The following is a 27,068-nucleotide window of genomic DNA, read 5'->3' on the forward strand; positions in this document are numbered from 1 at the left end:
GGGATTCCCTTGTGTGTTATTTGTTGTTTTTCCCTTGCTTCTTTTAATATGTTTTCTTTGTATTTAATTTTTCACAGTTTGATTAATATGTGTCTTTGCATGTTTCTCCTTGGATCTATCCTGTATGGGACTCTCTGTGCTTCCTGGACTTGATTAACTATTTCCTTTCCCATATTAGGGAAGTTTTCAACTATAATCTCTTCAAATATTTTCTCAGCCCCTTTCTTTTTCTCTTCTTCTTCTGGAACCCCTATAATTCGATTGTTGGTGTGTTTAATGTTGTCCCAGAGGTCTCTGAGACTGTCCTCAGTTCTTTTCATTCTTTTTTCTTTATTCTGCTCTGCAGTAATTATTTCCACTGTTTTATCTTCCAGGTCACTTATCCGTTCTTCTGCATCAGTTATTCTGCTATTGGTCCCTTCTAGAGTATTTTTAATTTCATTTATTGTGTTGTTCATTGTTGTTTGTTTCATCTTTAGTTCTTCTAGGTCCTTGTTAAACGTTCCTTGCACTTTCTCTATATTTCCAAGATTTTGGATCATCTTTACTATCATTATTCTGAATTCTTTTTCAGGTAGACTGCCTATTTCCTCTTCATTTGTTAGGTCTGGTGGGTTTTTATCTTGCTCCTTCATCTGCTGTGTGTTTTTCTGTCTTCTCATTTTGCTTATCTTACTGTGTTTGGGGTCTCATTTTTGCAGGCTGCAGGTTCGTAGTTCCCTTTGTTTTTGGTGTCTGTCCCCAGTGGCTAAAGTTGGTTCAGTGGGTTGTGTAGGCTTCCTGGTGGAGGGGACTAGTGCCTGTGTTCTGGTGGATTAGGCGGGATCTTGTCTTTCTGGTGGGAAGGTCCATGTCTGATGGTGTGTTTTGCAGTGTCTGTGGACTTATGATTTTAGGCAACCTCTCTGCTAATGGGTGGGGTTGTGTTCCTGTCTTGCTAGTTGTTTGGCATAGGGTGTCCAGCACTGTAGATTGCTGGTCATTGAGTGAATCTGGTTGTTGGTGTTGAGCTGGAGATCTCTGGGAGATTTTCGCCATTTGATATTACGTGGATCTAGGAGGTCTCTTGTGGACCAGTGTCCTGAAGTTGGCTCTCCCAACTCAGAGGCACAGCTCTGACTCCTGGCTGCAGCACCAAGAGCCTTTCATCCACATGGCTCAGAATAAAAGGGAGAAAAAGTAGAAAGAAAGAAAGAAAGAGGATAAAAGAAAATATAATAAGGTAAGATAAAATAAAATAAAGTTATTAAAATAAAAAATAATTATTAAGAAAAAAATTTTTTAAGTGTAAAACAACAACAACAAAAAAAAACGGACGGATAGAACCCTAGGACAAATGGTGAAAGCAAAGCTATACAGACAAAATCTCACACAGAAGCATACACATACACACTCACAAAAAGAGGAGAAGGGGAAAAATAATAAATCTTGCTCTCAAAATCCACCTCCTCAATTTGGGATGATTCGTTGTCTATTCAGGTATTCCACAGATGCAGGGTACATCAAGTTGATTGTGGAGATTTAATCCGCTGCTCCTGAGGCTGCTGGGAGAGATTTCCCTTTCTCTTCTTTGTTCGCACAGCTCCCGGGGCTCAGCTTTGGATTTGGCCCTGCCTCTGCGTGTAGGTCGCTGGAGGGCGTCTGTTCTTCGCTCAGACAGGACGGGGTTAAAGTAGCCACTGATTCGGGGACTCTGGCTCACTCACGCCGGGGGGAGGGAGGGGCACGGGGTTCGGGGCGAGCCTGTGGCAGCAGAGTCTGGCGTGACATTGCGCTAGCCTGAGGCGCGCCGTGCATTCTCCCAGGGAAGTTGTCCCTGGATCCCGGGACCCTGGCAGTGGCGGGCTGCACAGGCCCCCCCAGAAGGGTGATATGGATAGTGACCTGTGCTGGCACACAGGCTTCTTGGTGGCGGCAGCAGCAGCCTTAGCATCTCATGCCCGTCTCTGGGGTCCGCGCTGTTAGCTGTGGCTTGCGCCCGTCTCTGGAGCTCCTTTAAGCAGCACTCTTAATCCCCTCTCCTCGCGCACCAGGAAACAGAGGTGAGAAAAAGTCTCTTGCCTCTTTGGCAGGTCCAGACTTTTCCCGGGACTCCCTCCTGGCTAGCCGTGGTGCACTAACCCCCTGCAGGCTGTGTTCACGCCGCCAACCCCAGTCTTCTCCCTGTACTCCCACCGAAGCCCGAGTCTCAGCTCCCAGCCCCGCCCTCCCCGGTGGGTGAGCAGACAAGCCTCCCGGGCTGGTGAGTGCCAGTCGGCACCAATCCTCTCTGCGGGAATCTCTCCGCTTTGCCCTCTGCACCCCTGTTTTTGTGCTCTCCTCCGTAGCTCCAAAGCTCCCCCCCTCCGCCACCTGCAGTCTCCACCCGCGAAGGGGCTTCTAGTGTGTGGAAACCTTTCTTCCTTCACAGCTCCCTCCCACTGGTGCAGGTCCCGTCCCTAATCTTTGGTCTCTGTTTATTCTTTTTCTTTTGCCCTACCCAGGTACGTGGGGAGTTTCTTGCCTTTTGGGAGGTCTGAGGTCTTCTGCCAGCGTTCAGTAGGTGTTCTGTAGGAGTTGTTCCACGTGTAGATGTATTTCTGATGTATCTGTGGGGAGGAAGGTGATCTCCGCGTCTTACTCTTCCACCATCTTCCCCTTCTCTGCAACAGGTCTTAGTTGCAGCATGCCAGATCTTCATTGCAGCATGTGGACTTCTTAGTTGCGGCATGCTGACTTCTTAGTTGCAGCATGAGGACTTCTTAGTTGTGGCATGAGGGCTCTTAATTAAGGCGTATAGGATCTAGTTCCCCGACCAGGGATTGAACCCGGGCCCCCTGCTTTGGGAGCGTGGAGTTTTACCCACTGGATCACCAAGGAAGTTCTAAAATTAAAATAATATTTTTTAAGAAGGGAATATTCTTAAGAGAAAAGCTACTGTTTAATCATTTCAAAGATGCCTTCTCTGAGATATTTGCAATACCTGTATCTAACAAAGGACTTTTATACTATAGAAACTATAAAGAACTCCTACAAATCAGTAAGATAAATATATTTTTTAATAAATTTATTTATTTTCTTTATTTAGTTTTGGCTGCATTGGGTCTTCGTTGCTCCACGCGGGCTTTCTCTAGTTGCAGCGAGTGGGGGCTACTCTTCTTTGTGGTGCACGGGTTTCTCATTGCGGTGGCTTCTCTTGTTGCAGAGCATGGGCTCTTGGCATGCGGGCTTCAGTAGTTGTGGCACACAGGCTCAGTAGTTGTGGCTCGAGGGCTCTAGAGGGAAGGCTCAGTAGTTGTGGCGCAAGGGCTTAGTTTCTCCACAGCATGTGGAATTTTCCTGGACCAGGACTCAGACACGTGTCCCCTGCATTAGCAGGCCGATTCTTAACCACTGTGCCACCAGGGAAGCCCCCAGTAAGATAAATATAAACAATCCAATAGAAAAAGATTTGAACAGACACTTCACAAAAGATGATATATAAATAGCCAATTAACATATTTAAAGGTGCTCAAAATCATTAGTTATCAGGGAAATTACAAATTTAAACCACAATGAGATACCACTATATACCAACAGAATGGCTAAAATTAAGACCAAAAACCCAAATGTTGGTGAGGATGTGAAACAACTGGAACTCTCGTATATGGTGAGAGTAGAATGGTACAGCCTCTTTGGAAAACATTGTAACTCAATCTACTATTGCTGAGCATACCCCTAACCGAGGACCCAGCAATCCCACTCCTAGGTAAATATCCAACAGAAATGAGCACATATGTTCACCAAGATATAAACAAGAATATTCATAGAAATATTATTTGTAATAGCCAAAATGGAAACATCCAGCAGCAGTAGAATGGATAAACAATTGTAATATATTTATATAATAGAATCACAGTAATGGAAAGAAAACAAACTACTGATATATAAAATAACAAGAATGAGTCTCAAAAACATCATGATAAGTGAAAAAAAGCCAAACCCAAAGAATAATAACATATGATTCCATTTATATGACATTCAAGAACAAGCAAAAATGATCTATGATGGTGAAAATCAGATAGTGGTTACCCATGAGTCAGGGGATAGCAATTGAAAGGGGCATGAAGGAGGCTTCTGGGTGGCTTGTCATTTACTGTTTCTTGAGTCAGGTACTGGTTACACAGGTGTTTCCAATTTGTAGAAATTCATGAAACTATATACATTATATACTTTTCTCTGTATGCTATGCTTCAATAAAATGTCCATCCCAAAAGACTTTTACCTAAGTTATATTTCCATAAAAGGTTTTTAAAATAGTAAGACAAAGATTTAAAAACCCACAGGAGGGCTTCCCTGGTGGCGCAGTGGTTGAGAGTCCACCTGCTGATGCAGGGGACACGGGTTCGTGCCCCGGTCCGGGAAGATCCCACATGCCGCGGAGCAGCTGGGCCCGTGAGCCATGGCCGCTGAGCCTGCCTGTCCAGAGCCTGTGCTCCGCAATGGGAGAGGCCACAACAGTGAGAGGCCCGTGTACCGCAAAAAAAAAAAAAAACCCACAGGAGAAAGGACAATGTATATAAAAGAACAACTCACAAAATAAATATAAAAAGGAAAAAATATGAAAAGATACTCAACCTTAACTGATAATTAAATAAACACAAACAAAAGAAATGAGATATTTTCAACTGTCCAATGGCAAGGATTAAAAACATGATAAAAGGATTAGGAAGGGTATTTTTATTCATTATTAGTGGAAGTATAAACTTGCACTAACTTTTCAAAAGGCAATTTGGCAATGTATATGAAAACTCAAAATGTACCCAGCTTTTGAACCAGAAATTTTAGAAATGCTCACCACAGTATATAAAGATAGATGACAAGAAAGGTCACTGCCATGGTGTGACAGAAATTACACAGAAGTCCTCGAAAATGGGGCTGATTAATAAGTCATGTCATACGCATACAAGAGGAAAATATGCAGCTGTTAAAAATCTCTTTTCAGCTCCTGAGTCTTCCAAATTTTTGTTTAAACACAAATTACTTTGATAGTAAGAATTTTTTAAATTGCAACAGTGATACCTGGCACACAGGGTGTTGCAAGGTTTAAATATAATGTCTTAAGTGTAAGAATTTGTCACAATGTCTAGCATGAGATATCAATAAGTATTGTTTGCCTTCCCTGCCAGGTAAAGATGCAAGGTAAATAGTTTCATATTTAAGAACTCAGGCTCTGCTCTCAGAGAGAACTGAATTCAGATATTGGCATTCCCATTTATTAGATGTCATGATTAATTAATTTATCTAACCTTTGATAACTTCACCTATAAATAAAAGTAATCGTAATACCTAACAAATTGGATTATTGGGGGAATTAAATGAGCTTAATCATAAAAGTTACTCTTCTTACTGCCTGGCACATAACAAGCTTTCAGTAAATATTAACTGCTAATATTTGTATGTCAAAGTAAAAGGGTAGCTACAGGCATGGTTTGACTTTTTTTTATTGGAGTAAGTAGACTTTTGGATCCATGTAGTGAATTCAAACATGAGCAAACAAAATAGATGTCCCTTAGAGAACAGATTTGTGCTTGCTAAGGGGGGATGGGGGACGAGGAAGGGATGGATTGGGAGTTTGGAGTTAACAGATGCAAACTATTATACATAGAATGGATAAACAACAAGGTCCTACTGTATAGCACAGGGAACTACAATATATTCAATATCCTTTGATAAACCAGAATGGAAAAGATATGAAAAATAATGTATATATATGTATAACTGAATCACTGTGTTGTACAGCAGAAATTAGCACAACATTGTAAATCAACTATACTTCAATAAAAATATAATCGCTATGTCCTAAAAGTGAAATATCTTCTATCAACAAGTATTCATTGAGTAGGGACTATCTCAGCTATGCCGGTGACCAGCTGTGCAACCCCACTGCCACTTGCTTATGCACTCTGGGACTCAGTTTCCTCATCTGTAAGATGTGAATACTAATAGTATTCACTTCTTAGGGTGATTGTGAGGATTAAAGGGGTCATGCATATAAAGTGCTTAGTACAGTGCCTGGTGCAATGTAGACTCTTTATATGTTAGCCCCTGTTACTGCCACTAATATTATCATTCTGATCATCATCTGTATTATCATTATCGTTACTATTACTACCATTATCAAGATTATTACATAAAGTAAAAACAGGGAGTTGCAAGACAGTTTGTATATCATGAGCAAAATTTAGCAAAAGGAAGACGTATGTTAACTATATATGTATGTAAATATAAAGAACAAGGGAGAGAGAGAGAGGTATATAGATGGAAATTAAGCAAATATTCCATAGAATTGGTTATTTAGGATGAGTGAGACCATGAGATATTTTCTCCTTTCAGGTTGTACATTCCTAAAAGAATTTGAAGTTATGGTGCCACTTCTATATCATGAGATACATATGAGAGGGGAAAAAGTGACAAAACAATAAAGATTTTTTTGAAAGGGCAGAAGGGAAAGAACTGAATATAGTCAGGGGCATCATGAATTCCAAGCTTGAAAAGGAGAAGGGCAGACCTATGGGCTGCTCAGGCTGTGCTGAAGTCCTAGATGAGAAAAAAATGTATTGGAAAATAATTTGAAAGGCATGGGGCTTACTGATTCTTCCTGATCATCACAGTTTTCTCCCTGAATTGAGCCAGAACATAAGAGAGCCCCTTGTGCTGTCATGGCTTTTGTTTCCTGAAGAAGTGCATCCCTTTAGTTCTGCCTCAGCAGGACACCTTTGGCTGACATGAAGACATATGTTATGCCACACACAGAGCAATCCTATCCCTGTATTTATCACAGAATCGCTGATGAGGACATGGCTAACCCATCAGAGAAATGTCTTGAAACATCAACGTCAGGAAATCTTTGCTGCTGAGAAGTGGCTCACTTTCTCTATATGGGTGAGATAAATAAAGCAAATGATTGTGTTTCCTTCCCTTTATGTCATGGCTTCCAGAAAGCTCAGAAAAATAACTATAGCTCAACATAATTATGAAGGATCCTATGATCTACATATACACATTTCAATTTTGCTTTAGTTTTGCTCTACTTCCCTAGTCCTAACTTTTTATGTGTTTATACAGATACATTTTATGGTATAAGTAATAATATACTAAAGATATAAGGCTCATTATGTGTGTGCCAGGCATTATTCTAAACACTTAATGTTAATTCAATTGATCTTCACAACAATGATAAAGGTGTAGGTATTATTATTACCATCATCATCATCATCATCCCCATTTTACAGACAGGGAAACTAAGGCACAGAGAGGTTAGAGACTTGCCTAAGCTCACAAAGCTATTAAGGACATTTTGGCTCCAGCGTCTGTGCTCTTAACTACTACTGCTTCCTTGCTTCTAAGTGTCCTAACCTAGGTCGCAGGAAGAGGAACAAATAACAACTTACCTGGAACTTAGTTATGTCTGACTTGTGGAGCGAGGGCAGTGGCCTAAAAAGGCAGATCTATTGAGAGGCGGGGAGAAGAAAAGAGAAGAGTCGGGGATGGCATGGAAAACCCATATCGAAAGTTCACCAAATCATCAGGCTAGAAATCCATAAATGCCAGCTGGTAAAGTGGCCGTGCTGTAGCCAGGAAAAATGGGAAAGAACATTTGTTTTTCCCACAGATCCCCATCATTCAACAGCACCACCCTATCACAGACCTCATAAACCTCCCAACACTCACTCTCACCCAATACTGACTCCAGAGACCCACGCCCCATCACACACCCTTCAGAACCCACCCATCACTCCAAATACTCCCATCATTCACCCTACAGATTCCCCCATCACAGACCCCACAAATGCACCATCGCACACACACCCATCAGTTACCTTACAGACCCTATCATTCATCCCACAGCCCCCCGTCACAGACACCACAACCCCAGTCACTGACTCCATAGACCCCATCACTCAGCTTACGGACCTCTCATCATGTACCCCTGGAGACTCTTATTAGTCATCTCAGACCACCCCTCCAAATAATCACCCAGTAAATTCACATCTTTACAAAGCCCACACTCACCCGTTTCACTCTGCCCGCAGACCACCAGCCCTGTCTCACTTCCATTCTGAGTGAACCCTCTATCGTCCTTCATCCCCTGCTCTGATGTTAAGAACCGAATTCTTATTCTGGCGAGGTCCGCCTGGTGTTTCCAGAATCAGTCACAACTTCCTCCAACAACTACTTTCTTGGCCCTTGACCCCCACCATCGGTACAGTCTGTCACTCTTCCTGCTCATGCGCAGTTGCTCTTCCTAATGCCACTGATGATAGTAGCCCGTAGCATTGTTGCTAGTAGTGTTCTGTAATGGCCTTGACTGTATGTGGCTGGCCAGAAAAATGGTCGCACCAATAAACCTTCAGGGGAGCAGACATCTTTACAAAGGTTACCACTCTGTACAGCAGAGAAATGTGCCTCTTAAAGTTTAGAAGAGATGGGATTTGGGGAAGAATTTGAAAACTTGCGATAAGAGTGGAGCCCTAAAGCTAGTGATGGGCGAGTTATACTCAAGTTTTTGGGGGTTGATGAGAACTCGTATGTACAAATGTACAGCTGAGGACCACAGACCCCCATGGGGAGATACCACTGCAGAAATGTGGGAGGGAGGCCAGGAATAATAGATCTCCCTGGGAACTATTACTGGGAAGAAGAGAGGCAAAGCCGGGAATGATACATTCCTCTAGAGATCGGTACCACTGGGGTGATGGGGAGAAAGTATGGGGTGGTAGTCCTCTCCAGAAGATAACATTAGGGAGATGGAGGAAAGCATAGATACTATTGGGCTAGGAGAGGTGAAGGCCCGGGTTGGTACACTCCTCTGTGAGAGGTACCACTGGGGCAGATGGTGGGTGGGGGGACAGGGTACAATTCTGTACTCAGGGAAAGAGATGTGTGAAGAAAGTGGTACTGGTAAACATAAGTGCAGAGAGAGTTGGAGACAGAAGCCCAGGGAGAATTGGGGCAAGGTGGGGTCCTAATTGGAGACTAGGTGAGAATCCAGACCTGATGGTGACCCACCAGGCCCACTTTACATCCTCCTCCTGGGAATCTACCCCAGAAAGATGAGGGGTGACCAAGATACCAGGGTCAGAGCTCTGGTATCAGGTGAGGGGCTCTGGGCCTCTGTGAGGCCTAGAGGAACAAACAGGGGACAAACCAGTGCTCAGGTTCTGAACCTTAAACACTCTACCATATTAATCATACTCTACCACTTAGGCATGTGAAAGGCAAAATGCATGTGATACTGAAGGAGATTATTCCAATAGGGATAAAGGCAAGGAAGGGGACCTGGGGTTTTATAGAGGCAGGTAAAAAAGGAGTCATAGTTGAGTCATGAGGAAGGATGAGGACAGGTCTTATCTTGGAATATGCAGAAGCATTGGGGACTGCTATGAACTGAATTGTGTCCCTCCTAAAATTCATATGTTAAAGCCCTAACCCCCAATGTGATATTATTTGGAAATGGGCCTTTGGGAGGTAATTAGGGTTCGATGGCATCATGAACCATCATGATGGCTCACCAGGGTGGGGCTTAGGTCGAATGGGATTTGCGCCCTTATAAGCAAACTACATAAAGAAGAGGCTGTGTGAGGACATAGTGAGAAGGTGGCTCTCTGTAAGCCAGGAAGAGAGCTCTCCCCAGGAAGCAAATCAACCACCCCTTGATCTTGGACTTCCCAGCCTCCAGAACTGTGAGAAATAAATTTCTGTTGTTTAAGCCACCCAGTCTATGGTATTTTGTTATGGCAGCCTGAATCGACTAATACAGGGACCTTTGTAGTTCCCTTTCCTGGAACACAAAAGGGTAGGTGGATTTCTTCACTATCACTGCTTTCCAGAAGCACAGGCCTCCCTCAGATATAAAGTGCAACACTGTCAGTCACCTCCATTCCAGCTCACTCTGCCCCTCATGGCTTCCATTCCTCCTTCCTCTACCAATCATTCAAATCTACTCCCTCCCACTGTGCCCCAGATTTCCTCCATTCAATCACACTGTTTATTCACTTCCATTCACTCTGCTTCATGGCCACCATTCACACACACTGTACCTCATATTAATATCTTTTTTTTCAAACAAAAGTTCTCACATATTTATTACTGAACCAAAGAGAACATAGAAACAAAGAGAAAAATCACTTTTCTAATAAAACACGTCCAAATGTCCAGAGAGCAGTGATGTTTTCAGCTTGATATAAGATGCTAGTGACCTTGATATAGCATAAATATGTGTGCCATCTCATGTGTGCCAAGAACCCAGCTTGGTTCTTCTCCACTGTCTCCTCTTGAAGTTGTAGCTGATTTTATTACCAGTTTAATCTGAATCCATTGAGGAATGGGACTATTCTGCTTCTGTTTCTTGGCCAGGAATCACTTGATCCTGAAAGTCTGTGAGAAGAAAGACATGGTGAGGAACAGAATCAATTGCACACACACCACAATGGTTGAGAAAGGGAGAGAGAGTTAACAGCTTTTTTATTGTGGTAAAATACACATAACATGAAATTTACTATTTTAATCATTTTAAAGTATACAATTCAGTGTCATTTAGTACATTCACAATGCTGTGCAACCATTACCACTATCTAGTTCCAGACCATCTTCATCGCCCCAAAAGAAAACCCCGTATCCATTAAGCACTCATTTCCCATTCCCCTCTGCCCCCAGCCCATGGTTACCACTAAGCTACTTTCTGTCTCTATGGATTTGCCTATTCTGGATATTTCATATAAATAGAATCATACACTATGTGGCCTTTTGTTTCTGGCTTACTTCACTTAGCATAATGTCTTCAAGATTCATCCATGTGATGGCATGGTATCAGTATTCATTCCTTTTCATGGATAAATTGTAGAGCTATACAACATTTGGTTTATCTACTCATCAGCTGATAGATATTTGGGTTGTTTCCACCTTTTAGCTGTTGTGAATAGTGCTGCTATGAACATATGTATACAAATTTTTGTTTGAACTCCTGTTTTCAGTTTTATTGGGCATATACCTAGGGGTTGAATCGCTGGATCATATGGTATTTCTATGTTTAACTTTTTGAGGAACAACCAAACTGTTTTCCGCTGTGGCTGCACTATTTTACATTCCACATCAGCATTGTAGGTGTCCAATTTCTCCACATCCTCCTATTTCTCCACATGATCCTATTATAAATAGAATTATGCTTCTTAATTTTCTTTTCAGATTGTTCATTGCCACTGTATAGAAATAAAAGTGATTCTTATATGTTGATTTTGTATTTTGCCACTTTGCTGAATTTAGTTATGAGCTCTAATGGTTTTTTGTGAATTCTTTAGGAATACACACACACACATATATATAAAGTCATAACATCTGGGAATAGAAATAGGTCTACTTCCTTTCCAATTTGGGTGCCTTTTATTTCTTTTTCTTGACTGAAAATTGCTCTGGCTAGACCTTCACATACAATGTTTAGTAAAAGTGGCAAAAGTGGGCCTCCTTGTCTTGTTCCTGATCTTAGGGAAATGCTTTCAGTCTCACTATTGAGTACGACAGTAGCTGTGGGTATTCTATAAATGCCCTTTATCAGGTTGAGGGAGTTCCCTTCTATTCCTAGTTTGTTGAGTGTTTTTATCATGAAAGGATATTGGATTTTGTCAAATGTTTTTTCTACATCAGTGAGATGGTATCATGTGATCCAAGATATTTTCCAATTTCTACTGTGATTTGTTCTTGATCCATGGGTTATTTACATGGGTTTTTTTTCAAACTGGTTGTGTTTTATTGTACATAAATCATGCCTCAATAAAGTCATTTATAAACCTTTTGTTGTGGCCCAGTTTCAGTCGTATCTTGTCCAGGGAGCCTTCCCTGGTCAATCCTGCGTGGATATTTCCTCTTACCTCTTGCTCTTCTGATGAGCATCCCCCTGAACCCTCCACTACAGTCCAACTCGTGCTGCTCAGGGCCAGCACAGGAGGCATTCGTATGTATCTGGGGACACGAGAGGAACTAAATGAATGGTGTTTAGAAAAGTGACAGAGACATCTGCCAGGAAGTAGTGTCATTCCCTCTGACCCTCAGTTTCCCCATCTGTAATAGGGAATGTAATGGGGTGAGGGGACCACAGGATCCCTCTCTCCCTTTTATCTCTTATCATTTCTTTCACTCTGCCTCTCATCTCTGCCACCTCTATATCAAGCTTGCGCTCTCTGTCTCTGTTTCTCTCCCTGGGTCTGCTCTTTTTCCTGCCTCTGGTCCTCACTCTCTGTCTCTGTCTTAATCTACTTCTCATCTTTGCCTCCTTCCTCTTTTTTCGGTCTCTGCTCCGACCCTCACTGAGAACTCCAGTTCCCCCACAGGTACCCATACCAACAGACATCTCGGTTCCCTTGTCATATTTCTAACAAGTCAGACCTGATAGAGAGAGTTATAAGCTGGTCTGTCAGTTGTTCTGGGCCAGGGTGAGGGGGTGGGTGATGGAAAGGAAGGTGGAAAGGGAAGAGGAGAGTTTATAAAGTCACCATTTAAAGACACACACGGCCCTACTGGACTCTGTCACCAGCTCTGAGTCACCAGGAAAACACTGTGGCAGAAGCCCTCTTGTCCACATGGCCTGGGTCCTGTGCATCCAGCCCAGAACCCTCCCACAGGGCAGAGCCTAATGGTGTGGTTAAGCATATGTTACTGATTGCTAGACCAACCTGGGCTAGAGTTCCTCCTTGGCTACTCAGTAGGTGGTGTCCCTATGCAAGTTACATCACTTTTCTGTGACTTGATTTCCTCATCTCTAAAGTGGGGGTAAAAATAACATATGATTCACAGGATTGTTGCAAAGATTATGAGACATATAGAAAGAACTTAGCACAGAGCCTAGCACCATCTGATACATAGAAGCTCTTATTTTTTATGAGAAGCCTCTACTTTGCACCAACTCTGTATTTAGACCTAGGGGTCCTAAGATGGAGGAGACAGACACACAAGCAAAGAATTATAGTGCAGCTTAATCAGTATGCTACTAGGGCGGAGTGTGCTGGGAACCCAGGAGAGAATGTGTGTGTGTGTGCGCGTGTGTGTATGTTTATTCTGCCAGGAAGGATAAGACCAGACTTTACAGAACTGGTGTCATCTGTCTTGCACTGTGAGGAACAGGGGCAGATGACAGGGAAGAGTAATAGCAAGTACAAAGGCCAAGTGGTGGGAAGTGAAGGGCACAGATGGGGACAGCAAGTAGCTCAGTGTGACTGTGGCTCAAGTGATCCGCAGGGACTCCGTGGTAGATGCAGCGAGAATGGGGGGCCAGGGCTCTCCACATCGCATGCCACCCAGCTCCATTCGTTCATTTTATTCCACATTTGCTAAGCATCTGGTTCATGTCAGACAACATCTTAGGTGCCTGGGTGACAGAGACAAATAAGACATGCTCCCCTTTCTTAGACAGCATGCCCTGCCCTAGGGTAAGAAACCTGGGCTCCTTCTCATTCTGTTACTAAAAGCCGTGATGGGGGAGCAATCTCCTGTCTTGTCTGGAATTCAGTTTCCTCATCTGCACAGTGGGCACAGCCCCTGCTTGTTTGTCCATTTTAAGCAAACACTTTTGGAGCGGTAGTTCTGGACTCCGTGCTGGCTGCGGGGGATGGGAGAGGACGCAGGGCCCAGCTGGGCTGCCCTCAAGGAGCCAAGGCTCACCTTTAGGAGAACGGAGAGGAGTCGAATGAAATCATGTCCATGATCTAGGGCCTTTGGCAGCACACAGTTGGGTAATAAGTGTGACTTATTTTCAAACATCTGAGGATTTTCTAGTTATCTGTTATAGATATGTAGTTTAATTCCATTGTGGTCAGAGAATATACACTGTATAACTTCATCCTTTGAAATTTGTTGAGACTTTCTTTATGGACCAACATGGGTTCTTTTTGTTTAAAATAAATTTATTATTTATTTATTTATTTATGGCTGCGTTCGGTCTTCGTTGCTGCACACAGGCTTTCTCTGGTTGCGGCGAGCAGGGGCTACTCTTCGTTGCGGTGCGCAGGCTTCTCATTGCGGTGGTTTCTCTTGTTGCGGAGCATGGGCTGTAGGTGTACAGGCTTCAGTAGTTGTGGCTCGCGGGCTCTAGGGCACAGGCTCAGTAGTTGTGGCACACGGGCTTAGTTGCTCCATGGCATGTGGGATCTTCCCGGACCAGGGCTTGAACCTGTGTCCCCTGCACTGGCAGGCAGATTCTTAACCACTGCGCCACCAGGGAAGTCCCCAACATGGGTTCTATTTGGATAAATGTTCCTTGTGCACCTGAAAAGACTAAATTCTTCAGTTGTTGGGTGTAGTAATTATATGAAGTTGTGCCAATTATATGAAGTTGGTTAATTGTGATGTTCAACTCTTCTATAACATGTCTGATTTTTTTCCTGTTTATTCTATTACTGAGAGAGGTGTGTTAAAATCTCTATGTTGTGGATTTGTCTATTTCATCTTGTAATTCTATCAGCTTTCACTTTATATATTTTGAACCTATGTTATTAGGTGATGTAGTAGGCAGAATAATGGACCCCCAAAGATATCCTGTCCTAATCCCCAGAAACTAAATATGATGAGTTGCCATGCACGTGAATGTTTTGTTACATGACAAAAGGGACTTTACAGATGTAATTAAGATTATTAATCAGTTGATCTTAATTTAGAGAGATTATCTCAGATTACCCATATGGGCCCAGCGTAATTACATGAGCCCTTAAAAGCAGATACCGGGGGCGGGGGTGGAAGAGGAAGGCAGAAGGGAAAGTCAGAGATTCAAAGCACAGAAAGAAGCTGCCATGCTATTGTTAGCTTAAAGATGGAGGGGACCATGTGAAAAAGAAGTGAATTATGACAACAAACTGAATGACTTTGGAAGTAGATTCTTCCCTAGAGCCTCCAGAAAGGTACACAGCACTGCCAACACCATAATTTCAACCTTATGAAACCCTAAGAAGAGAACCCAGCTTAACCGCACTTTGCCTGGACTTCTGCCCCCATGGAAACTGTGAAGTAATAAATGGGTGTTGCTTTAAGCAGCTAAGTTTGTGGTAATTTGTTACAGCAGCAACAAAAATTAATAATGCAGGTAGATTAAAATTTTAGAATTGTTCTATCTTCTCTTGAATTGACCCTTTTATCATTATGAAATTTTCCGCTGTATCTTTAGCATTACTTCTACCTTACAGCCTACTTTCTTTGCTATTATTATAGCTACAACAGCTTTCTATTAGTGTTTGCATTGCATATATTTTTTCATTTTTTTATGTTCAGCCTTTCTGTGCTTCTTCACTCCTTTCTATGTTTCTTGCTTCCATTTGGGATCAGATTAAATAACATTAATATTTAGTATTTCTAGTAGTATAAGTCTACTGGTGATGAATTCTCTTAGCTTTGTAGTAAGCTTTGTAATAAATATTTGTATTTATTTCACTTGCCTTTTTGGACTACTGGTATAGAATTGGGTATAGAATTCTCAGTTGGCAGATTTTTGTTTCCTTTCAGTACTTCAATGATATCATTCCATTTTCTTCTGGTTACCAGAATTTCTCTTGAAAAAAACAGCCATTCATCTTACTGTTTTTCCTTTGTCCTTTTTTCTAAGGACAGCTTCTAAGGTTTTCTTTATAACTTTGGGGTTCATCAATTTGAGTATGATGTGTTTAGATGTAGTTTTATTTGTGTTTAGTACTTAGGGTTTGGTGTGCTTCCTGAAACTGTGGGCTGATGACTTCCATTAGTGTTGGAAAATACTCAATATTTCTACAAATATTACTTCTGTCCCCATTCTCTCTATCCTCTTGTCAAGCACAAGGCAAGGCAAGGCCAAGGCCTGACATATTCAGCCTGTAAAGAAACAATGAGCCCCTTCTAGATTCAGACTGTTTATTACTTACTTAGACAGCAAACAAAAGGATCAACCAAAGATTACAGCTCCCTAAGACCCTGTGCAGGGCAGCACCAAAACAAAGGGGCCTGATGACTGCAACAGGAAGGATAGGACACTCTGTTACTGAGAAACCTATAGCCATGCTGCAGCTAAGAAGTTTTATAGCCTGCAGCTCTACCTTAAGGGAGTGAGGCAGAAAACTTCATACCTCATTAGAACCTGTGGCAAGAGAGAAGTGACCTCCCAGAGGAGATAGGGAAGCAAGTGGGAAATGACCCTATAGGAGCTCCTCACAAGCCTCTCATGCTCTCATTTTCTAGGAACAATACAGTCATTCTTCCAAGACATAGATTCAGCTCTAGTTCCAACCCTGTCTATGTGGCCTATGTGGATACATACAAGGTCACCGGGGCACTGTGGAGGAGCTGTTCCACCACAGCTCTCTTTCATTTATGTCTTTTATACTGTTATACTTTATTCTTTTTTCTCTTTCGCTACTTTTGTATATTTTCTATTGTCCTGTCTTCTAGTTCATTATTCCTGTTTTCTACTGTGTTCAATCTAAAGTTAAGGCCTTCCAATGAGTTCTTAATCACTGATATTAGAATTTTGGGTTCTAGCATGTCCATTTGATCCTTTCCTTAGTGATTGTAGTTCTCTGTTAAATTTTTCCATCTTTACATCTATTTGTCCATCTTTCCCTCCATATTCTTGAACATATTAATCATAGTTTTCTTCTGGCTGCAGATAGAATCTGGTGAAATCACATCGATCCCATTGAGACTTGATTTTAGGCTTTGTTGAGGCTGGTCTATTCCACTTATACCTCACTCATAGGGTGTAACCCTTACTACTAAATTGTAGCTCTTAGTCCAAGGGCATGGCTCTTCTGGGTCTCAACTGAAAGCCTAGAGTGCATGCCAGGGCCACTCTACCTTGGTGGGGCCTGAACTCCATCTTTTGCTTCTCTAGTACCAAATAGCTACCAAAATCTCCACTCATCTCTTCACTCTCCAAGCTACAGTTTTCTACTGGGTTTCTTGGAATCTTGCCCTGCACACGTAGAGCTTAGAGTCAGACAAAGAGGTATTTGTACACAGATATTTTGGCTCTCTCTCTGCAGTTCCTTCCTCTCTGAGATTTTTTGCTTCTTAATCCCAACTGTTTTGGCAAGCTAGTCACTTTCTGAATGGTCTCTATTCCCTCTTATTGTCTTGCACTGCCATTTGGAAAATACCAAAGTAAAAGTAGAACTCCCTGTGCTTCCCTTCTCTCAAGAATTGTAGCTCCTCAAGTCCTGCATGCATTGGTGGGTTTCCAGTACCTTCAGACAAGTTTTGTATGTATTTATCCAGCATTTATAGTTGTTTTAGCAAGAGAGTTAGTCCAATACAAGCTACTACATTATGGCCAAAATTAAAAGATGCCCCACACTTTAACCTCTACTTTTAGATCTTGGTTTTCATATCTCTAAATTCTATTGAATGAGAAAAATTTTACAGTGATCAGCCTGACAAACAAAGCCTAACACAGTCAAGATTCACCCATGCATCTAAACTTGCATTACACAAGTTCCCCAAAAATGTCATGTTTTATTCTATTAAGGATACACATTTTTATTCACACTGTAACATCTGTAAAATCAGGTTGTTTTACTATTAATGGCAAGAAATGGTTCCATTAGCAGAGGGATTTTTCTTCCTTAGAGGTACATAAAATAATGTTGCATCTTACAATTGATGGTAGCTTAAATTAGATGAAATAAAGTAGCTTCTGTTCCACTGTGTTCTAATTAGTTCTCCAATACAAATAATGCCTTATTCATATCTAATCACAACCCTTTGCTTATATACATATGCTCCCTCACTTTATTCTTCATCTTTTTTTCCCTGTTTGTAACTTCCTGACATTATTTGGGTAGTAGCTACTAAGCAAAACTTTCAAAAGTTACTATTAACTTAATTAAGGTTTCTATTAACTTTTCCACCATTAAGGTCCTTCTGATTTCACCTTGAACCAGGGCTACTGTTATGTTTTCCATATCAGTATATCACTGGTAGAGATCTTGAATCCTGGGACTTTCCTAAATGTTCTACCATCAAGGCTCCTCTGGTCTGAACTTTAACTTCAGCCTTTTTAAATTATTCCACTGTTGGTGATCATTTGGTTGAAATTCAGCCTAGATGTATGTTAACTCTTCCACAATCATTGCCCCTGTGATCTTGAAATCAAACCCAAGTCCTATCAATTATTGTATTACCAATGCCTTTCTGGACCATCAGTGGACCCTGGCTTGTCCTTGTCCTCTGATAACAATTCCACCATTAAAACTCCTCTGATATGAGATTTCAGTTATATATTGCTGTGTAACAAATGACCACAAAACTTAGTGACTTAAAACAACAATGTATTATTTTTAAGGATTCTGAGGATTGACTGGGTGATTCCTCTGCTCTTCTCACATGGGCTCACATATGCAGCAGCAGTCAGCCGGAAGGTCCAGGAAGACCTCTCTCTCATGTCTGGGGCCTCACCTGGGATGGCTGTAATGGCTAGAATGGCTGGGCCTCTCTTCTCCACTTGGATTTCCATCCTGGGGTTCTTTACATAATGGAGGAAGAGTTCTACGAGAGTGAAGTCAGAAACTGCAAATCTGAAACTCTTGAGATTTGGGCTATAACAAGCATGACATCACTTCTGCAACATTCTACTAGTCAAAGTAAGTAACAAGGTCAGCCCAATGTAAGAATGGGAGAAGCAGCAAAGGATTGTGGCCATTTTAAACTTACCACATGTGACAAAGAAACAATGCCCCTGCTAACTTTTCCAATATCAATGCCCATCTGATCTAGATCTTAAATCAAATTAGCTATCAATTCTTCCACCATCAATGCTTCTCTGTTTTTTAGATTCATGAATCTGTTAACTCTTCCACCGGACTAAGGTCTAAACTGTATCTTTGGTATTAACTAAGGTCATCTTTGGTATTGTTGATACCAATTGTTGGTATTGTTGATATTCCCCCTAAAACAACCCCTCTAAAGTATGCAAAGAGTCCAGTTTTCTCTTAACACTTCTACTAGCAATGCTCCTCTTGCCTGAGCATCAAACATAGATCTCATGCAACCATTTCACAATCAATGACTCTCTGCTATGGATCATAAAACTGTGACTTTGTTAATTCTTTTGTAATCAAAGTATGGGTCTCAAATTATGAGTCCACTTTTCCATCATCAGTATAGATCAAGTGTATTCTTGAATCTGAATATTGAATCTGTTCTGACTTCTGTTAATTCTCTCTGAGACTTTGGGATTCCAGGGGCAGAAAGATTGTAAGTGATAGACAAAGACTGGCCTTGGAAGATCTCAGAGGGGCCAATGGGAGGCTGGAGGATATTAACACTGTGAGTTACAGGCAGAGGTGAACTGTACCCATTTGAGGGGCCAATGGAAAGCTTGGCCAGTGACAATACTAGGCTGAAAGTGACAGGCAAGGATAGACACTGGGAAGACAATGGAAGCCCTGAGGGACAGTTATGCTTGGGTTATAAGTGACAAGCAGGAGTTGACTCTGCCCCACTGAAGGGCCAATGGGAGGCTCAGAAGGCAGTGAGAATGTGACACTAGCACTCTGAATGACAGCCTGGGATGGGCTCTGTCACATTGAAAAGCCAATGGGAGGCCTGGAAAGTGGTAACGCTGGTGATGACAGACTGGGGGGGTTGGTCCTGCCAAAATGAAAGCATCAACAGGAGTTCTGGAGGGTGCTGACCCTGGGGCTTCAAGTGACAAGTGAGGGTTGGCTTTATTAGCATTGAAGAATCAATGGTAGACCTGAAGGATGGCAGTGCTGGGGTTTGATGGTCAGGTGAGGTGGGCCCTGCCAGCACTGAAGGACCAATGGAAATTCTGGAGGAGGTGGACACAAGGGCTATGACTGACAGGCAGAAGCAGGCTTTATCCTATTGAAGGCCAAATGGGAGGTTGGGGGGGAGGTGACACTGGGTCTAAGTACCAATAAGAGACATGGAGGGTGGTAATGCTGGGCCTGTGAGTGACAGGCCAGGTCAGGTTCTGCTGGCATTGAAGACTCAATGGAAATTGTAATGCTAGGGCTATGAGTGACAGACTGATGGCATACCCTGACACCATTAAAGGACCAATGGAGACCTAGCCCTGAGACAATTTAGGCAAGGGAAATAGTGGCTCGGTGTGTGACAGTTAGATAAAGGGGGTGGTTGGCTTGCATATGAGAGGTGCGTCCATGTAAGTTGTTTGCTATTTTTAGGAACTAGCTAGCCCTGGGGGGAGGGGGAGCAGTCTCTCCCCAGCCAGCAGGAATTTTAGGATGTCAAAACATCATAAGAGGAGGAGGGGAAGATGGCGGAAGAGTAAGACGCGGAGATCACCTTCCTCACCACAGATACATCAGAAATATATCTACACGTGGAACAACTCCTACAGAACACCTACTGAACGCTGGCAGAAGACCTCAGACCTCCCAAAAGGCAAGAAACTCCCCACATACCTGGGTAGGGAAAAAGAAAAAACAGACAAAAGGATAGGGATGGGACCTGCACCAGTGGGAGGGAGCTGTGAAGGAGGAAAGGTTTCCACACACTAGGAAGCCCCTTTGCAGGCGGAGACTGCGGGTGGCAGAGGGGGGAAGCTTCGGAGCCGCGGAGAAGAGCGCAGCCAGCGGGGTGCGGAGGGCAAAGTGGAGAGATTCCCGCACAGAGGATCGGTGCAGACCAGCACTCACTAGCCCAAGAGGCTTGTCTGCTCACCCGCCAGGGTGGGTGGGGCTGGGAGCCGAGGCACCGGGAGAGGACTGGCGGCGTGAACAGCCTGAAGGGGTTAGTGCGCCACGGCTAGCCATGAGGGAGTCCGGGAAGAAGTCTGGACCTGCCGAAGAGGCAAGAGACTTTTTCTTCCTTCTTTGTTTCCTGGTGCGCGAGGAGAGGGGATTAAGAGCGCTGCTTAGAGGAGCTCCAGAGACAGGCGCGAGCTGCGGCTAACAGCGCGGACCCCAGAGACAGGCATGAGACGCTAAGGCTGCTGCTGCCGCCAACAAGAAACCTGTGTGTGAGCACAGGTCACTATCCACACCTCCCTTCCGGGGAGCCTGTGCAGCCCGCCACTGCCAGGGTCCCGGGATCCAGGAACAACTTCTCTGGGAGAACACACGGCGAGCCTCAGGCTGGTGCAACGTCACGATGGCTTCTACAGCCGCAGGATCACCCCGCACTCCGTACCCCTCCCTCCCCCACCCCCGGCCTGAGTGAGCCAGAGCCCCTGAAGCAGCTGCTCCTTTAACCCCGTCCTGTCTGAGCAAAGAACACACGCCCTCCAGCGACCTACTCGCAGAGGCAGGGCCAAATCCAAAGCTGAGCCCCAGGAGCTGGGCGAACAAAGAAAAGAAAGGGAAATCTCTCCCAGCAGCCTTAGAAGCAGTGGATTAAAGCTCCACAATCAACTTGATGTACGCTGTATCTATGGAATACCTGAATAGACAACGAATCATCCCAAATAGAGGAGGTGGACTTCGAGAGCAAGATTTATAATTTTTCCCCTTTTCCTCTTTCTGTGAGTGTGTATGTGTGTGCTTCTGTGTGAGATATTGTCTGTATAGCTTTGCTTTCACCATTTGTCCCAGGGTTCTATCCGTCCATTTTTTGTTTTTGTTGGTTGCTTTTTTTTTTACTTAAAAAATTTTTTTCTTAATAATTATTTTTTATTTTAATTATTTTATTTTATTTTATTTTACCCTCTTTCTTTCTTTCTTTCTACTTTTTCTCCCTTTTATTCTGAGCAGTGTGGATGAAAGGCTCTTGGTGCTACAGCCAGGAGTCAGTGCTGTGCCTCTGCAGTGGGAGAGCCAACTTCAGGACACTGGTCCACAAGAGACCTCCCAGCTCCACGTAATATCAAATGACGAAAATCTCCCAGAGATCTCCAGCTCAACACCAACACCCAGCTTCACTCAACGACCAGCAAGCTACAGTGCTGGACACCCTGTGCCGAACAACTAGCAAGACAGGAACACAACCCCACCCATTAGCAGAGAGGCTGCCTAAAATCATAATAAGTCCAGAGACACCCCAAAACACACCACCAGACGTGGACCTTTCCACCAGAAAGACAAGATCCGGCCTCATCCACCAGAACACAGGCACTAGTCCCCTCCACCAGGAAGCCTACACAACCCACTGAACCAACTTTAGCTACTGGGGACAGACACGAAAAACAAAGGGAACTACGAACCTGCAGCCTGCAAAAAGGAGACCCCAAACACAGTAATATAAGCAAAATGAGAAGACAGAAAAACACACAGCAGATGAAGAAGCAAGATAAAAACCCACCAGACCTAACAAATGAAGAGGAAATAGGCAGTCTACCTGAAAAAGAATTCAGAATGATAGTAAAGATGATCCAAAATCTTGGAAACAGAATAGAGAAAGTGCAAGGAACGTTTAACAAGGACCTAGAAGAACTAAAGATGAAACAAGCAACAATGAACAACACAATAAATGGAATTAAAAATACTCTAGAAGGGATCAATAGCAGAATAACTGAGGCAGAAGAACGGATAAGTGACCTGGAATATAAAATAGTGGAAATAACAACTGCAGAGCAGAATAAAGAAAAAAGAATGGGGCTTCCCTGGTGGCACAGTGGTTGAGAGTCTGCCTTCTGATGCAGGTGACACGGGTTCCTGCCCTGGTCCGGGAAGATCCCACATGCCACAGAGCAGCTAGGCCCATGAGCCATGACCACTGAGCCTGCGCGTCCAGAGCCTGTGCTCCACAATGGGAGAGGCCACAACAGTGAGAGGCCCACATACCATAAAAAAAAAAAGAAGAATGAATGAAAAGAACTGAGGAAAGTCTCAGAGACCTCTGGGAAAACATTAAACACACCAACATTCGAATTATAGAGGTTCCAGAAGAAGAAGAGAAAAAGAAAGGGACTGAAAAATATTTGAAGAGATTATAGTTGAAAACTTCCCTAATATGGGAAAGGAAATAGTTAATCAAGTCCAGGAAGCACAGAGAGTCCCATACAGGATAAATACAAGGAGAAACTTGCCAAGACACATATTAATCAAACTGTCAAAAATTAAATACAAAGAAAACATATTAAAAGAAGCAAGGAAAAAACAACAAATAACACACAAAGGAATCCCCATAAGGTTAACAGCTGATCTTTCAGCAGAAACTCTGCAAGCCAGAAGGGACTGGCAGGACATATTTAAAGTGATGAAGGAGAAAAACCTACAACCAAGATTACTCTACCCAGCAAGGATCTCATTCAGATTTGATGGAGAAATTAAAAACTTTACAGAGCAGCAAAAGCTGAGAGAGTTCAGCACCACCAAACCAGCTTTACAACAAATGCTAAAGGAACTTCCCTAGGCAGGAAACACAACAGAAGGAAAAGACCTACAATAACAAACCCAAAACAATTAAGAAAATGGGAATAGGAACATACATCTCGATAATTACCTTAAATGTAAATGGATTAAATGCTCCACCAAAACACACAGACTGGCTGAATGGGTACAAAAACAAGACCCGTATATATGCTGTCTACAAGAGACCCACTTTAGACCTAGAGACACATACAGACTGAAAGTGAGGGGACGGATAAAGATATTCCATGCAAATGGAAACCAAAAGAAAGCTGGAGTAGCAATTCTCATATCAGACAAAATAGAGTTTAAAATAAAGACTTTTAGAAGAGACAAAGAAGGACACTACATAATGCTCAAGGGATCGATCCAAGAAGAAGATATAACAATTGTAAATATTTATGCACCCAGCATAGAACACCTCAATACATAAGTCAAATACTAACAGCCATAAAAGGGGAAATCAACAGTAACACATTCATCGTAGGGGACTTTAACACCCCACTTTCACCAATGGACAGATCATCCAAAATCAAAATAAATAAGGAAACCCAAGCTTTAAATTATACATTAAACAAGATGGACTTAATTGATATTTATAGGACATTCCATCCAAAAACAACAGAATACACATTTTTCTCAAGTGCTCATGGAACATTCTCCAGGGTAGATCATATCTTGGGTCACAAATCAAGCTTTGGTAAATTTAAGAAAATTGAAATTGTATCAAGTATCTTTTCCGACCACATCTCTATGAGACTAGATATCAATTACAGGAAAAGATCTGTAAAAAATACAAACACGTGGAGGCTAAACAATACACTACTTAGTAACGAAGTGATCACTGAAGAAATCAAAGAGGATATCAAAAAATGCATAGAAACAAATGATAATGGAGACACGACGACCCAAAACCTATGGGATGCAGCAAAAGCAGTTCTAAGAGGGAAGTTTATACCAATACAATCCTACCTTAAGAAACAGGAAACATCTCGAATAAACAACCTAACCTTGCACCTAATTGCACCTTGCAATTAGAGAAAGAAGAACAAAAGAAGAACAAAAATACCCCCAAAGTTAGCAGAAGGAAAGAAATCATAAAGATCAGATCAGAAATAAATGAAAAAGAAATGAAGGAAACGATAGCAAAACTCAATAAAACTAAAAGCTGGTTCTTTGAGAAGATAAACAAAATTAATAAACCATTAGCCAGACTCATCAAGAAAAAACGGGAGAAGATTCAAATCAATAGATTTAGAAATGAAAAAGGAGAAGTAACAACTGACACTGCAGAAATACAAAAGATCATGAGAGATTACTACAAGCAACTCTATGCCAATAAAATGGACAACCTGGAAGAAATGGACAAATTCTTAGAAATGCACAACCTGCCAAGACTGGATCAGGACGAAATAGAAAATATTAACAGACCAATCACAAGCACTGAAATTGAAACTGTGATTAAAAATCTTCCAACAAACAAAAGCCCAGGACCAGATGGCTTCACGGGCCAATTCTATCAAACATTTAGGGAAAAGCTAAGACCTATCCTTCTCAAACTCTTCCAAAATATAGCAGAGGGAGGAACACTCCCAAACTCATTCTACAAGGCCACCATCACCCTGATACCAAACCAGACAAGGATGTCACAAAGAAAGAAAACTACAGGCCAATATCACTGATGAACCTAGATGCAAAAATCCTCAACAAAATACTAGCAAACAGAATCCGACAGCACATTAAGAGGATCATACACCATGATCAAGTGGGGTTTATTCCTGGAATGCAAGGATTCTTCAATATACGCAAATCAATCAATGTGATACACCATATTAGCAAATTGAAGGAGAAAAACCATATGATCATCTCAATAGATGCAGAGAAAGCTTTTGACAAAATTCAACACCCATTTATGATAAAAAACCCTCCAGAAAGTAGGCATAGAGGGAAGTTTCCTCAACATAATAAAGGCCATATATGACAAACCCACAGCCAACATCGTCCTCAATGGTGAAAACCTGAAAGCATTTCCACTAAGATCAGGAACACAACAAAGTTGCCCACTCTCACTGCTCTTATTCAACATAGTTTTGGAAGTTTTAGCCACAGCAATCAGAGAAGAAAAGGAAATAAAAGGAATCCAAATCGGAAAAGAAGAAGTAAAGCTGTCACTGTTTGCAGATGACATGATACTATACATAGAGAATCCTAAAGATGCTACCAGAAAACGACTAGAGCTAATCAATGAATTTGGTAAAGTAGCAGGATACAAAATTAATGCACAGAAATCTCTGGCATTCCTATACACTAATGATGAAAAATCTGAAAGTGAAATCAAGAAAACACTCCCATTTACCACTGCAACAAAAAGAATAAAATATCTAGGAATTAACCTACCTAAGGAGACAAAAGACCTGTATGCAGAAAATTATAAGACACTGATGAAAGAAATTAAAGATGATATAAATAGATGGAAAGATGTACCATGTTCTTGGATTGGAAGAATCAACATTGTGAAAATGACTCTACTACCCAAAGCAATCTACAGATTCAATGCAATCCCTATCAAACTACCAATGGCATTTTTCATAGAACTAGAACAAAAAATTTCACAATTTGTATGGAAACACAAAAGACCCCGAATAGCCAAAGCAATCTTCAGAATGAAAAATGGAGCTGGAGAAAACAGGCTCCCTGTCTTCAGACTATACTACAAAGCTACAGTAATCAAGACAGTATGGTACTGGCACAAAAACAGAAATATGGATCAATGGAACAGGTAGAAGGCCCAGAGATAAACCCATGCACATATGGTCACCTTATCTTTGATAAAGGAGGCAGGAATGTACAGTGGAGAAAGGACAGCCTCTTCAATAAGTGGTGCTGGGAAAACTGGACAGGTACATGTAGAAGTATGAGATTAGAACACTCCCTAACACCATACACAAAAATAAGCTCAAAATGGATTAAAGACCTAAATGTAAGGCCAGAAACTATCAAACTCTTAGAGGAAAACATAGGCAGAACACTCTATGACATAAATCACAGCAAGATCCTTTTTGACGCACCTCCTAGAGAAATGGAAATAAAAACAAAAATAAACAAATGGGACCGAATGAAACTTCAAAGCTTTTACACAGCAAAGGAAACCATAAACAAGACCAAAAGACAACCCTCAGAATGGGAGAATATATTTGCAAATGAAGCAACTAACAAAGGATTAATCTCCAAAATTTACAAGCAGCTCATGCAGCTCAATAGCAAAAAAACAACAACCCAATCCAAAAATGGGCAGAAGACCTAAATAGCCATTTCTCCAAAGAAGATATACAGAGTGCCAACAAACACATGAAAGAATGCTCAACATCATTAATCATTAGAGAAATGCAAATCAAAACTACAATGTGATATCATCTCACACCAGTCAGAATGGCCATTATCAAAAAATCTAGAAACAATAAATGCTGGAGAGGGTGTGAAGAAAAGGGAACACTCTTGCACTGCTGGTGGGAATGTGAATTGGTACAGCCACTATGGAGAACCGTATGGAGGTTCCTTAAAAAACTACAAATAGAACTACCGTAGGACCCAGCAATCCCACTACTGGGCATATACCCTGAGAAAACCGTAATTCAGAATGAGACATGTACCAAAATGTTCATTGCAGCTCTATTTACAATATCCAGGAGTTGGAAACAACCTAAGTGTCCATCATCGGATGGATAAAGAAGATGTGGCACATATATACAATGGAATATTACTCAGCCATAA

This window comes from Aethalodelphis obliquidens, unplaced genomic scaffold, assembly GCF_003676395.1.
Source record: "Aethalodelphis obliquidens isolate GAN/ISIS:26980383/991018 unplaced genomic scaffold, ASM367639v1 scaffold71, whole genome shotgun sequence".
NCBI classification, from domain to species: Eukaryota; Metazoa; Chordata; class Mammalia; order Artiodactyla; family Delphinidae; genus Aethalodelphis; species Aethalodelphis obliquidens.